The following is a 15238-nucleotide window of genomic DNA, read 5'->3' as shown; positions in this document are numbered from 1 at the left end:
TCATTGCAGGGCGACTGGAAGTGTGATGTATGTGCGCATATCCACGGCGCTTTCTATTGGTCGCAGGAAGATCTGGCGCCCCCACCGTCAGACGTCTCCGCTATCTTGGGGTCACCTTTACGTCGTCAACGTACCGTACATCTATGGTCAACTTGCAATATCTTTTGAGAATTAACGTATGACGGTCAGTAAAAACCCACCCCGTCTCGGTTCTTTACACCATGTTGTCTACGTGAATGACTACGTGGCGTCCGGAATGTTTCATATTGCGCAGATTCTACCGCTGCTGATTACGATAGGACGTTGTATTCAAGCGGTATTGGGATACTTTCTGACGGCTGGTTCCATCTTCAAAGTACGCTATGACATACTGACTCGCCCCCGCGTGCAGGAGGGCTTGCGCTTACGAACGTACGCTATCGTACCGTGGCACTTTACGGCCACGATGTATGAACACTGGTGCATTGTCGAGGCCTCCATTACGCACCTTTTACTTGCCGTCCTTGTACCAGCGTCCCTCACCCCGCCGGTCCCGGTCGGGAGCACCATGCCCGTGTCTGCTCGTACCGAACTCCCTCAATCCCGCTGGCCGTGGCAAAAGATTTCTATGAAATTATAATTAAATCAAGACCCTAAGCTGTCGACAGGCGTTGATATACATCAACGGGGACAGTTGAAAATGTGTGCCCCGACCGGGAATCGAACCCGGAACCTTGTGCTTACATGGCAGACGCTCTATCCGTCTTTTTTTTTTTTTTTTTTTTTTTTTAAATCTCATCTTGTTCTATATTGTTAGTCGAATTCGTTCGTGGCGAACGTCCGATGACACCCGTACTGGTTGTTAGTTGATCCGTCCACTCAGTTTTTTTATTACAGAGGGTAGCTAAGCGCTCTGACCGAACACGCTGAGCTACCGTGCCGGCATCCATCTGAGCCACCGAGGGCACAGAGAAGAGTGCGACTGCAGGGATTTATCCTTTGCACGCTCCCCGAGAGACCCACATTTCCAACTTAATGTCTACACAGTACATTCGTAGTGCCGCTGCCCATTGCAGTCATTATTCGCGGTAGACAATCATACCGAGTTCCGTAAGAGTTCGGGCAATGCGTGTGCATCCAGCACAAAGAAGAAGGTCAATGGCCGGTTAACCTATTTCTATGTACTTCCCCTGCGTGGTGTCTCCTGTAACGTCGTAGAACGCAATTTCCCATCGTTGCTGTGGATTGTCATTTGGCAGCACATTCATCACAGTTTCCTTCCGACGCATACCGAATCGATCTGGCATTATGCGACCTTTGTGAAGTATCCAACTAATTAGATGTTCCGTTCTATGTGACTGACGGACTCTGCCCTCTGCGCCGTCTGTCACAGCGTCGACAATGATCACCGCCGATTCAACTCTGTAGCCGTTGGACGACAAATGGTCGCGTGTTTTCTACGAGTGCCGCTGCGTGTTATTGACCCAGAGTCCTACCTTTACCCAGCGGTAGAATATCTTCCTGCCACGAAGTCTCAGGCGGTTCTCTGGGTAAAGGACTGAACCTTGGCATATCTATTCGGAGATGTTCATCACTTGTCCCTTGATTTTTGGCAGTACTTGCAGACTGCACATGCGAAGGTTGCACGCACTTCCCGTTATCGCGCGTATTTTTCCAGTTATCTTAACAGCGTTTTGACAACGCTCCACGCTGGCGAATTCACGGCTTGGCAGGCGTCCACCCGATTCGGAATGAAACATGCCGTGCGTACACCTTGGAGTCGGCCTGTCTGCCATCCTTTATCATCTTGGGGGATTTCCATGGCTAAGGATGGGTGGACTATTTTTAATTTGTTTTTCCGCTATATACACTCCTGGAAATTGAAATAAGAGCACCGTGAATTCATTGTCCCAGGAAGGGGAAACTTTATTGACACATTCCTGGGGTCAGATACATCACATGATCACACTGACAGAACCACAGGCACATAGACACAGGTAACAGAGCATGCACAATGTCGGCACTAGTACAGTGTATATCCACCTTTCGCAGCAATGCAGGCTGCTATTCTCCCATGGAGACGATCGTAGAGATGCTGGATGTAGTCCTGTGGAACGGCTTGCCATGCCATTTCCACCTGGCGCCTCAGTTGGACCAGCGTTCGTGCTGGACGTGCAGACCGCGTGAGACGACGCTTCATCTAGTCCCAAACATTCTCAATGGGGGACAGATCCGGAGATCTTGCTGGCCAGGGTAGTTGACTTACACCTTCTAGAGCACCTTGGGTGGCACGGGATACATGCGGACGTGCATTGTCCTGTTGGAACAGCAAGTTCCCTTGCCGGTCTAGGAATGGTAGAACGATGGGTTCGATGACGGTTTGGATGTACCGTGCACTATTCAGTGTCCCCTCGACGATCACCAGTGGTGTACGGCCAGTGTAGGAGATCGCTCCCCACACCATGATGCCGGGTGTTGGCCCTGTGTGCCTCGGTCGTATGCAGTCCTGATTGTGGCGCTCACCTGCACGGCGCCAAACACGCATACGACCATCATTGGCACCAAGGCAGAAGCGACTCTCATCGCTGAAGACGACACGTCTCCATTCGTCCCTCCATTCACGCCTGTCGCGGCACCACTGGAGGCGGGCTGCACGATGTTGGGGCGTGAGCGGAAGACGGCCTAACGGTGTGCGGGACCGTAGCCCAGCTTCATGGAGACGGTTGCGAATGGTCCTCGCCGATACCCCAGGAGCAACAGTGTCCCTAATTTGCTGGGAAGTGGCGGTGCGGTCCCCTACGGCACTGCGTAGGATCCTATGGTCTTGGCGTGCATCCGTGCGTCGCTGCGGTCCGGTCCCAGGTCGACGGGCACGTGCACCTTCCGCCGACCACTGGCGACAACATCGATGTACTGTGGAGACCTCACGCCCCACGTGTTGAGCAATTCGGCGGTACGTCCACCCGGCCTCCAGCATGCCCACTATACGCCCTCGCTCAAAGTCCGTCAACTGCACATACGGTTCACGTCCACGCTGTCGCGGCATGCTACCAGTGTTAAAGACTGCCATGGAGCTCCGTATGCCACGGCAAACTGGCTGACACTGACGGCGGCGGTGCACAAATGCTGCGCAGCTAGCGCCATTCGACGGCCAACACCGCGGTTCCTGGTGTGTCCGCTGTGCCGTGCGTGTGATCATTGCTTGTACAGCCCTCTCGCAGTGTCCGGAGCAAGTATGGTGGGTCTGACACACGGGTGTCAATGTGTTCTTTTTTCCATTTCCAGGAGTGTATATACGTGCAAAAATTTAAATGAATAAGTAAAATAAAAATGAGCAGTGTGAGGCTTGAGCACAGCGATGGGAGGGGGGAGGCATCGTGGACAGACCTCGGGATTTGACCCTGTCCACCTTGTCTCCTCAAGTCTCTAGCTCTGTAGCTGACTCTGCTAAAGCTAAAAAGATTAAAAATTAAAACAAATAAAAAAAAAGACATGCGTTTTACTTGTTTCAAAGCACTGAAAAGCTGTAGTAAAAAAAAAGTGGTCAGAGCAAAAGGAAAATAAAACTGGACAACGCTACAGGCTTTCCTGCGGGAGAACTAGTCTCGACTCACGGTACGGTAAAAGTTTCTTCCTTGCTGGGAAGACTGTATCGTGATGCACTCAACCTCGTAAACCCAGGTAGGAGATACCTGACTGAGATGCAAGGGCTCCAAGGTCGAAACGTCGACAACGGCGCAAGTCGCTTAGTTCATTCATCTTCCACTCATCAAATAATGTTTCTGCCATTCATGTTAATATGTATTGCGTGTTGATTATTTTTTGTCTGTAGTATCTAGATTGTAACCTAAGGAAACATGATCCGTTAAATTATTCTTCTGTGCGAGGTATGATATCTTGTATTCAGGTATTGAACACTGCATGAAATGTGAGCATACAAGTTTATTTTCATTCGCCCTGGTTCGTGTTCAAGCTGACCTCCCACGTTCTCCATACGTAATTAAACATGTATTCCCTTATGGTCAGTGTTCTTGAATGTACTGATTGGCACTAATTTCGTTTATAGAGAGAGGGAATGAGCTGTCTTAATCACAAATTAAAGTTTTATTAAATGACGTTTTAGTTACGCAGGTACGTATGTGAAGAGGTTGGACCTCGAAACACGAGCGAAAAGACGGAGACATTGAGGTGATTCCTGCTACCAGAGTAGCTGAGGTCCTTTCAGTTTATTAGGTGCTGTAAGATACAGAGAGCAATAACATTTTCTATAAGACGCAATTCCTACTCATATACGGTGAGTAGGTACGTGAGGTCTGTTGTAAGATTTGTAGTTCCGCTTTTGTCTTGGATAGCTCTTGTTAACCCGTCTTTAATTATTCTGTTGCGCCTTGCGAAAGTTCTTGCACTATTAAACATAAAATTAAATTAGTCAGATTGCGTTTATTCACATGTATATCAGATTGTTAATAAATGGGTAACGTTTCGGGATATAAAAACCGGGTTCATAGCGTCTTATGAACTCCCAAATTAATGTAAACATTGGCGGAAGACTTTCAACTTCTTATGCAATTTCTTTCTCTGAGAATGGAATAATCATCAGTAATAGCGCTGGAGTATCTAACTGCCCGTAGCCTTTGGCATCTTCAACAAAACGTTTCCGCTTGCTTCACCGCGTCATCCTGGTTTTTGTACATCAACATTTTGCTCTCTGGTGTAAGTAATCTTCATCATGGTACTGAATACTAAGGACTGTATACTAAGGACTACAGTAAATACTATAGTAGATATTACGTGAAAAATCCGATGAATGCCACTTCGAATAATAGCTGAAACATGACGAAGCGGCCACGTATCTGGAAAATCTCTGCTGTAGGTGGTGAATCACTTTAGAGAAGAAATCGTTGTTATTTACACGCTGTTCATTTCTATTGTTGTTTCCAATTTATTAATTACAAGTCTTTAATCAGAAAGGGAAACGAAAATTTTTCTTTTGCTAATCGTTTTCATACAGTAATTAATTACAGTAAGCATATAAACTGTTGTATACGAAACTCGAAATGTCTGTAAGCAGTAAGAAAACCACACGTGAGTTTCATGTTCCTAGCGGACAGGAGACTAAAATAAACAAGAAGGTGTATGTACAGGCTTGGAGACAATTTCTGTACATATCCCAGTTACCACCCAAGCTCCTCTGAACACAGAACTGCATGCTAAGAAACAGCTCACTTTGTAGCATCATGCCATCTTGTATTCAAGTAGACGGAAATAATTTCAAGGTTTCTAAGAGATGTAACTAGACTGCCCAGGTTTTGGGTCTTCTGGAGACTTAACTGGATTAGATTCGTATTTGCGAGTCATTTTTTATAAACTGTTTATTCAGAATCCGCTTCAGACCACTGCAATAGCCGTTCTAGGCGCTTCAGTCCGGAACCGTGCTACTGCCTCGGGCATGGATGTGCGTGATATCCTTAGGTTAGTTTGGTTTAAGTAGTTGTAAGTTCTAGGGGACTGATGACCTCTGATGTTAAGTCCCATAGTGCTCAGAGCCATTTGAACCATTTGAACGACTGAAATACATTTATCTCGGGTGAAAAATGGATAGCTAGTGACTTATTCCCAAGTAGTTCAATGAGTATGACAAAGGAGCATGATATTTATACCTACACATTGAAGATGGAAAGTGAAATCATAAATACATGCAACATTGGAATTGCAAATATTACCAGTGCGTGTAACTAAGATGCAAAACGTCATCAAAAGAACGGAAGGTAATTTTGCATATTCTTTGGTGATGTGAACTGCACAAAGACTATGAAAAGGGTGTGAGGTGAGAAAACCACGGTGCATGAGTGTGATAAAGTTAATGCACAAAGATGCCACCTAGTTTGAGAAGGTCATACACAGCTGAGTGACTTTCAGTTATTGTTATATTCAAGCACGAAGAAAGGAGTAGGTGAAATACATGAGTTCAAACGAAACTGTATTTCAGTGTACTTTCCGATTCACGTATGAGTTAAATATTGTCTTTAACGAATATCGCTTTTACAGCCGATGTTATTCGCTCCACTGAAGAATCGTACCACTTCTACCAGCTGCTGCAGCAGTTGAAAAAGTGTACAATGTGAAAATTCGCCTGACGTCATCACATCTGCGATGGTGACTGGCGCCTGTTTAGCGCTGGCATCGGGGGCCGCTAAACGTGCAGTGGTTAGCGAGGCGTAATGAGGTGTCAACACGCGACACAGGCATTTCTAGCATCACTGCAGACGTAACGAAAAGAGACAGCACATTTCACCTACTAAAAAAGAGATACTCACAATTTTGGGGCATCTCTGTGTCGTTAATGTCGCTTTAAATTTTGTCTACGGGAATCTAGTATAAGAGAAATAGACTTTGTGAAAGTTACATAATCTACAAACTGACTAAATGTATTACATGTATACAACCACATTACATCACATTCGTTAGTATATGATATTCAGTTCTTCATCTTCCAGTATTTTTTGTCTTTCTTTCTGTGGAATAGTTGAGCTACATTTACACAGTCGTGAGATAAATCACTACACACACAGTGCACAGTTTTCTGACAGAAAAAGAAGTAAAATAGTGAATTGCTTAGTTGCAAGTTACATAGGTCACTAGAACGACTTTTTATCGCAAAAATACTGAAAAACTCTAAACTACTGTGAAGGTATGTTTATACACTATTAGAAAAAAAGAGCGAGCCCGAAGGAAGCATTTAAAATTACACTAGAAAATCTAAGTTTCGTTAGTCATATTTTTCAGTTTCGTTGGAAGGCTAGTGAGAATGAAACCTTCAGAATCGTAGATACAAACACATTTTACTTTTCTGTTGGAAGACTTGTGAAAGTGAAACCTGCAGGATCATGCATACATTTTTGTACCTTGATTAAGAAAGTGCTATTCAAGTGGTAATCATTCTATGCTTACTGAGCATATTATACAGATCCGTTTAAATGAATTCATATTATCAGTTAAAAATTCAACGAGGCTGTTATCTGCAAGATGCAGAGTTTTTTTTATTTTATTTTATTTACGCGTCAAGTTCCGTAGGACCAAATTGAGGAGCAAATCTCCAAGGTCATGGAACGTGTCAGTACATGAACTTACAACATAAAAGTAATAACAGATAAAAATAAATGTTCATGAACCTGAAAAACGTCAGTCCATAATTTTAAGTAAACGCTATCAGCAATACAATAAGAATCAGCCTAATTTTTCAAGGAACTCCTCGACAGTATAGAAGGAGTGACCCACGAGGAAACTCTTCAGTTTCGATTTGAAAGCGCGTCGATTACTGCTAAGATTTTTGAATTCGAGTGGCAGCTTACTGAAAATAGATGCAGCAGTATACTGCACACCTTTCTGCACAAGAGTTGAGGAAGTCCGATCCAAATGCAGGTTTGGTTTCTGCCGAGAATTAAGCGAGTGAAAGCTGCTTATTCTTCGGAATAAACTAATATTAGTAACAAGAAACGACAATAAGGAATATACATATTGAGAGGCCAATGTCAAAATACCCAGACTCGCGAACAGAGGTCGACAAGAGGTTCGTGAACTCACGCTACTTATTGCCCGAACCGCCCGTTTCTGAGCCAAAAATATCCTTGTAGAATGGGAAGGGTTACCCCAAAATATAAAGCCATACGACATAAGTGAATGAAAATAAGCAACGTAGACTAATTTACGTGCCGAAGTATCACTCACTTTTGATACCGTGCGAATAGTAAAAATGGCAGTGTTAAGCCTTTGAACAAGATCCTGAACCTGGGCTTTCCACGACAGCTTACTATCTATCTGAACACCTAGAAATTTGAACTGTTCAGTTTCACTAATCATATGCCCGTTCTGCGAGATTAAAACGTCAGGTTTTGTTGAATTGTGTGTTAGAAACTGTAAAAACTGAGTCTTACTGTGATTTAACGTTATTTTATTTTCTACAAGCCATAAACTGAGGTCATGTACTGCACTATTTGAAACCGAGTCAATGTTGCACACAACATCCTTTACTACCAAGCTAGTGTCATCTGCAAACAGAAATATTTTAGTGTTACCCATAATACTAGAGGGCATATCATTTATATAAATAAGGAACAGGAGTGGCCCGAACACTGAACCCTGGGGCACACCCCACTTGACAGTGCCCCACTCAGATCCCACATCACAGCCGTTATCAACATTGTGAATAATGACCTTTTGCTGCCTGTTGCTAAAGTAAGAGGTGAACCAATTGTGAGCTACTCCCCTTATTCCGTAATGTCCCAACTTCTGGAGCAATATTTTGTGATCATCACAGTCAAATGCCTTAGTTAAATCAAAAAATACGCCAAGCGTTCGAAACTTTTTGTTTAGCCCATCCAGTACCTCACAGAGAATAGAGAATATAGCATTTTCAGTTTTTAAACGACTTCTAAAGGCGACCTGTACATTTGATGGCAAATCGTTTGATATAAAAATGATCAATTAACCTTACATACACAGCCCTTTCAATAACTTTTGCAAACACTGATGGCATAGAAATAGGTCTAAAATTATGTACATTATCCCTTTCTCCCTCTTTGTAAAGCGGCTTTACTACTGAGTACTTTAATCGCTCAGGAAACTGACTATTACTAAAGGAATAATTATAAATATGGCTAAATACAGGGCTAACATGTGCAGCCGGGACACTTTAATAAGAGCGAACTGTCTCCATAGATTGTTCTGATCGCCACTTTCTGAACTCAGACTAAACCGAGGTCACAAAAGTCGTGGGATACTTTCTAATTGTGTCGGACATCATTTTGCCCGGCATAGTGCAGCGTATCTGGTAGATCGCTTGTGTACAGCCTAAAATGAGAGACAAACATATTTGCGCTTAGTACCTCCCCTCGTCCCAAACACTAATTTTTGAGAAAACCAGCGTTTAAGTTAATAAGGCGCAATTTACTAAAAATTGTAGGGCTCGATAGATAGTTGGAAACAGAGAATTTTTCGTCAATATAAAGGGGACCCGGAAACGAATATTTTCCTAGAAACGCGAAAAGAAACTTTTACGACTGCCGTTTATCTCTATAATAATTACAGTAAAGGATATGTCCTGACTGAGTCACTGACTCATCATCGCTTAGCCCAAAAAACTAAGGACAAAACTTTTAGAGCAACATCTGTAGGAATTGGTATCTGGCTTCCTGGTAAGAAATAAAAAAAAAATATTTTTCAGTGTTTTTGGAGATTCAACCATAAGGGGGTGAAACAGAGTATGAAAGTTTTATGGAAATATTTCTTTATGCTAGCACTTTAGAAGCTAAATTTGTGAAAATTTGGCCTCTCTGTCAGAAATAAAACAAAGTAAACGTTACACTGTACTTGGAAATTTAACCCCTAAGAGGGTGAAAGAGGGCCAGACTGTTTCACTGGTTAATAACGTCTCAGCCCAAACAGCTATAGATGGAAACATAAAATTTGGAGAGGGTGTAGATCTGTGACTGTAGACATCCACTTCTAACGGAGTGAAATAGGGGATGAAAGATTTTTTGAAAATATGTCGCTATTAAGGCAATTCTGATGGTAGAACAACGAAAATTGGTATTTGGTTTCTCAGTTATAAATCAACAAATATGTGTTTCAACATTTTTGGAAATTCAGTCACACAGTGGTAAAATAGAGAGTGGAAGATTTTCCGAAAACAAATCGTTATTAAAGAACTACTAAAGTCTTTTTTTAACTACATCTATGAAAATCGGTATTTGACTTTCTGGTTAGAGATACGTGTTTCAGTATTTTTGGAAATTCAACCCCCAGGGAGTGAAACTGCGGATGAAAATTTTTATGAAACTATTTCGTTATGAAAGCATTTTCAAAGCTAAATCTATGAAAATTTGTATTTGACTTCTCTGTTAGAAATATAAAAGTACATGTTGTACTGCTTTTGGAAGTTCAGCCCCTAAGGGAGTGAAAGAGAGGATGAAAATTTTAAAGAAAGTATTTCGTTATGTTAAGAAATTTTAAGGCTAATTTTATGAAAATTGGTATTTCACTTCTCGGTTGGACATAAACAAATATGAGGTAGAGGATGAAAGTTTCTATGCAGATATCACCGCAAGAAAGCAAAAGGAATGATTAACAAAAACCTTGGACTCTAACTACCACATTTGCTTTTTGGTCGGAAGTACATTCGGTAAAGACTAGGCGTTAATTAGCGTGAAAAGTTTAAAGGTGTTGCGACTTGAGAACACCATAAAATTTCGATTAAACGAACTATGCGGACACACAGTCTACGTGAACGAAGCTATGGGTGGAAACCATCCTCTGTATATAAAAGAAAATGTCCTTCATCATCATCATTCATCCCCATTACGGTCGGAGGGAGGCAACGGCAAACCACCTCCATTAGGACCTTGCCTAGTACGGCGGTGCGGGTCCCCCGCATCGTTCCCCTACGCTCTGTCAAGAAGCACGGGACTTCATTTCCATTTCCATGTGGCCAGATGCTCTTCCTCTCAAGGCGGAGAAAAAAATTCTAAAACGTTGTCAATTTACCTAAGGGAGGGACACAATGTTACGCCATTTGCATGTGAAAACTCTGGTCCGTTTGTACCTTGTTCTAACAGTTTGTTTATTGTATTTTCTGAAGCGGAGATTTGAGACTAGCCTAGTATTTGCCTAAACGAGGGTGGAAAGCCGCCTAAAGCTGCACTCAGGTTGGCTTGTGTACGTACGAAGCAACATGAAACAGCCGATTCCACTCGATTCTGGGTTTCCACACCTCCCTATATCGCAAGCTAGTGTGATAATGTTAAGATGGCAGGAGGCCATGCCCGTGTACGTGACCTGATCGATCTCCCTTATTTTCACTGGCGTTCCTTGGGCCACACGACAATCTTCCTCAAATGTCGTTTCTCCGAATTTACAGACTTTGGCGAAAACGATAACGTTTTTCTTTCAGAGGTTTCCGTTTCAGTTCCCCGTTTCAGTTCCCCATAGTTTCCTTTAGCCTTCCGTATTGACTCTATCGACCTATAATGATAATAATAATAATGAGCGTAGGGCATCGGTGGCCGGGAGACCCCTCGCGGTGCGGTTCGGCCACCACTCCACAAGTTCTTTAACGCCAACTACGGCGACTTGCGAGTGAATGAGAATGAAATGATGATGAAAGACGCACAACACCCAGTCATCTCGAGGCGGAGAAAATCCCTGACCCCGCGCATGTGAAGCGAGAACGATACCGCAAGACCACGAGCCGCGGACTGTCGATCTATTATGGACATAGTTCGATGTCGGAGTAAAGGCTGTAAATGCTGGATAAATACCCAAAAATAATCACATTATCGTTTTTTATCCAGTTATAAAGAGTGGACAGAAGTTTAAGAGAATCGTAGGAAAAAATCAATTTGGAAGGAAGTGGAATACTGAAGTACTAACAAGGGAACCTCCCCATCGCACCCCCTCAGATTTAGTTATAAGTTGGCACAGTGGATAGGCCTTGATAAACTGAACACAGATCAATTGAGAAAACAGGAAGAAGTTGTGTGGAACTGTGAAAAAATAAGCAAAATATACAAACTGAGTAGTCCATGGGCCACATAGGCAACGTAATGGACGATCTTAGCACAGGAGCGGCGTGGTCCCGTGGTAGCGTGAGCTGCTGCGGAGCGAGAGGTCCTTGTTTCAAGTCTTCCCTCGAGTGAAAATTCTACTTTCTTTATTTTTGCATAGTTATTATCTGTCCGTTCGTTCATTGACGTCTCTGTTCACTGTAATAAGTTTAGTGTCTGTGTTTTGCGACCGCATCGCAAAACCGTGCGATTCGTAGACGAAAGGACGTGCCTCTCCAATGGGAACCGAAAACATTTGATCGCAAGGTCATACGTCAACCGATTCCTCCACAGGAAAACACATCTGATATATTCTATACGACACTGGTGACGGCATGTACGTCACATGACAGGAATATGTTGTCGACCCACCTAACTTGTACACTTGGCGAATGGGTAAAAAGATTCTTCTACCTTGCCCGATTGAGGTTTTCTTGTGGATGTGATAATCACTCCCAAAAAAGTGATGAAAACATAAGAGTTTGTCACATAAACTGAAAATAGAAATTTAAACTTTTCACTCAATGGAAGATTTCAACCAAGGACCTTTCGTTTCGCAGCTGCTCACGTTACCACGAGACCACGGCGCTCCTGCAATCCAAATATCCTTGATATTGCCTATCTTCCCATGAACTACTCAGTTTGTATATTTTGCTTATTTTTTCACAGTTCTACACAATTTCTTCCTGTTTTCTCAGTTGATCTGTGTTCAGTTTTTCAAGGCCTATCCACTGTGCCAACTTATAACTAAATCTGAGGGGGGTGCGATGGGGAGGTTCCCTTGTAACAAAGGTTCAAATGGTTCAGATGGCTCTGAGCACTATGGGACTTAACATCTGAGATCATCAGTCCCCTAGAACTTAGAACTACTTAAACCTAACTAACCTAAGGACATCACACACATCCATGCCCGAGGCAGGATTCGGACCTGCGACCGTAGCGGTCGCGCAGTTCCAGACTGAAGCGCCTAGAACCGCTCGGCCACATCGGCTGGCTAATAAGAAAGGATAAGACACGTATGAAGTCCGCCAAAGGTATGGATATTGCGATAAGGAATAACACAGTAGACAGTTCAGCTGCCGGTTATAGGCGCTTCAATCCGGAACCGCGCTGCTGCTACGGTCGCAGGTTCGAATCCTGCCTCGGGCATGGATGTGTGTGATGTCCTTAGATTAGTTAGGTTTAAGTAGCTGTAAGTCTAGGGGACTGATGACCTCAGATGTTAAGTCCCGTAGGGCTTAGAGTCAGTTGAACCATTTGAAGAGTTCAGCTGAAGAGGAGTGTAAAATTCTTATCACAGCAATCAAAGATGTTTGAAAGACAAACATAGTAGTAGAAAGCTAACTGCGAAATAACTTTGAATAACAGAAAAGTTATTTAAATTTTTCGACGAAGGAACGAAATACTAAAATGTTCAAGAAAGAAATACAGCAATCTAAATCCCTTAGGAATAAATGAATAGAAAGTGTAGGACAACCAAAGCGAAATGAGTGTAGGAACAATGTGAAGAAATCGATAGAAATGGTCGCCTGGAGGACTGATTCAGCATACAGAAGAGTCAAAACAACCTTCGGTGAAACTGAAATAATGAGTGGCAACATTAACAGTGCAATGAGAATTCGACTCTTAAGTTCAGAGGAGAGAGAGGATAAGTGCGAGGAGTACACGGCAGGCCACTGTGAAGGGGAGAAATGATGTGACAGAAGAAACTGGAGTCGATATGGATGAGATGTGGGATCAGACTTTAAAACAGCTTTGGATGACTTAAGATCAAATTGGCAGAAGAGATTGATAGCATTCCACCGGAATTTCTAAAATCATTGGCGAAAGTTGGCGTGCAGAATCCATGAGATTGGGGACATACAATCGAAATTTCGGAAAAGTATCATCCATTCAGTTTCGAAGATAACAAGAGCTGATAAGTAGGCGAAATATCGCACAATCAACTTAGCAGCTCACACATCCAAGTTGGGGAGAATAATAATCAGTTTGGCATTAGGAAAGGGAAAAGCATCGGAGAGGCAGTCCTCCGTAGCGCTGAAAAAAAATTCAAGACCAGTTCATATGATTTGCAGACGAAGAAAAGATGTTCGACAATGTAAAATGTTGCAGATGTTCGAAATTCTGAGAACAGTTGGAGTAAGCTATAGGGAAAGAGAGGTATTATATAACGTGTACGAGAACTATCATACAATGTGTACAAGTACTAAGGGGAAACAATAAAAATGAAGATCAAGAACGAAGTACTTGCACGATAAAAGGTGATAAGACGGGGACATAGTTTTCGCCCCTTCTGTTCAACCTATACATCGAAGAAACAATGAAGCAAATAACAGGAAGGTCCAAGAGTGGGACTGAAATTCATGCAAAATGATATCGAAAGATTCAATCATGGCATTGCTATCGTCAGTGAAGGTGAGAAGAATTACTGGATCTGTTGCCCGGACTAACGGGTCTGATGAGCACACAATTTAAATTGAGAGCAAACCGCAGAAATTCGAAAGTAAGGAGAAGTAACAGAATTGAGACTAGTGGGAAGCTTAACATTCATACTGGTGATCACGAAGCAGACGAACTTAAGAAATCTTGCCACCTTAGGAGCAAAATAGCCCATTACAGACCAAGCAAGGAGGAAATAAGAAGCACACTAGTAGAGGTAAAGAGCGCATTTCTTGCCAAAAGAAGTCTGTAGTACCAAACCTAGGTCTTAGTTTGAGGAAGAAATTTCTGACAATGTATGTGGTGGTGCACAGTATTGTATGGCAGTGAATCATGGACTGCGGGGAAACCAGAACAGAAGTGAATCGAAGCATCTGAGATGCGGCGCTGCAGAAGACTGTTCAACCGGTAAAGTAAGGAACGAGGAGATTCTCGGTAGAATCGGCGAATTAAGAAACATTTGGAAATTAGTGAGAGGAAGAAGGGACAGGATGATAGGACATCTGTTAAATCAGGAAATAACTCCCATAGTACTAGAAGGAGCTGCAGGGGATAAAAACTGTAGAGAAAAACAGAGATTGAAATAACACAACAAACAATTGATGAACACATGAAATGTATTGGCAGTTGCGAATATGGTCAATCATCAGCTGTATAATGGAACGATGACGCTTAAAAATTTATGCTGGATGTCTTATCATTCTTTTTTTATTGCTTTTACCAACTTTTTTTGATTCCTCTTCAGGCGTTGCCATCCTAACTACACCTTAACCTCCCCCCTGCACCACCCTATCGAAACTAAACTAATTAAAAGGAGAAGTCATTCGAGCGCCAGTCCTTAAGGGCGATTGGAGTGAGGGATAAGATATCGCAATAATTATGAAACAAGTTTTTATGTTCCCATTTATTTTTCTATATTTTTTTTATTTTTCATTTATTTATTTATTTCTGTGCGTATTAAATCCGTTCGTTGGCCTATAAATGTTGGTGCACCAAACTGTGGAAGGTGGTCATGGACCACACCCCGACTGTGGGGGAGGGGGTAAAGAAAGACACTGTGGTGATACGCTGCGAAGGTTCGTCTGTAATGGATAGGTGTACTGTAAACGATCACAACCTGATTCCAGAAGTCGAGGACTGTATCAGGATCATTGTGAAAGAGACATTCTAAAGCCTGTCCTCAAAACCAAATGAGTGCGTGGTGCTTCGCTGGAGTGTAG

Source organism: Schistocerca americana, chromosome 2 (genome assembly GCF_021461395.2).
Source record: "Schistocerca americana isolate TAMUIC-IGC-003095 chromosome 2, iqSchAmer2.1, whole genome shotgun sequence".
In the NCBI taxonomy this organism is placed as follows: Eukaryota; Metazoa; Arthropoda; class Insecta; order Orthoptera; family Acrididae; genus Schistocerca; species Schistocerca americana.
The sequence above is the reverse complement of the archived record's forward strand: the minus strand, read 5'-3'. Positions refer to the sequence as shown.